Source organism: Artemia sp. Qi Xiang Cuo, chromosome 1 (assembly GCF_049724085.1).
Source record: "Artemia sp. Qi Xiang Cuo chromosome 1, ASM4972408v1, whole genome shotgun sequence".
NCBI lineage: Eukaryota > Metazoa > Arthropoda > Branchiopoda > Anostraca > Artemiidae > Artemia > Artemia sp. Qi Xiang Cuo.
In genome coordinates, this window is record NC_142794.1 from 30,029,855 (window position 1) to 30,030,231 (window position 377).

A 377-nucleotide genomic window follows, 5' to 3' on the forward strand; every position below is an offset into this window, starting at 1 on the left:
AAAGTCATAACATTTGGCTCGAGAAACAACATCAAATACTATTTCTGGATCATCCATATAACAGACATGAAAAACATCAAATAAATCGAACAACACACAAAGCATCCATGAAACAGACATGAATTGCTGTTGACATCCATAAATGTGACAAAGTTCCTGTTTTTTCATTCTCACTGACAAAAACCATAAAACAGACATGAATTGCTGTTGACATCCATAAATGTGACAATGTTCATGTTTTTCAAATTCTCACTGACAAAAACCATAAAACATCCATAATTTGATGTTGACATCCGAGAAAAACATCAAATAAAACGAACAACACACAAATCCATCCATGAAAACAACCATAAATGTGACAAAATTCATGGTTTTTC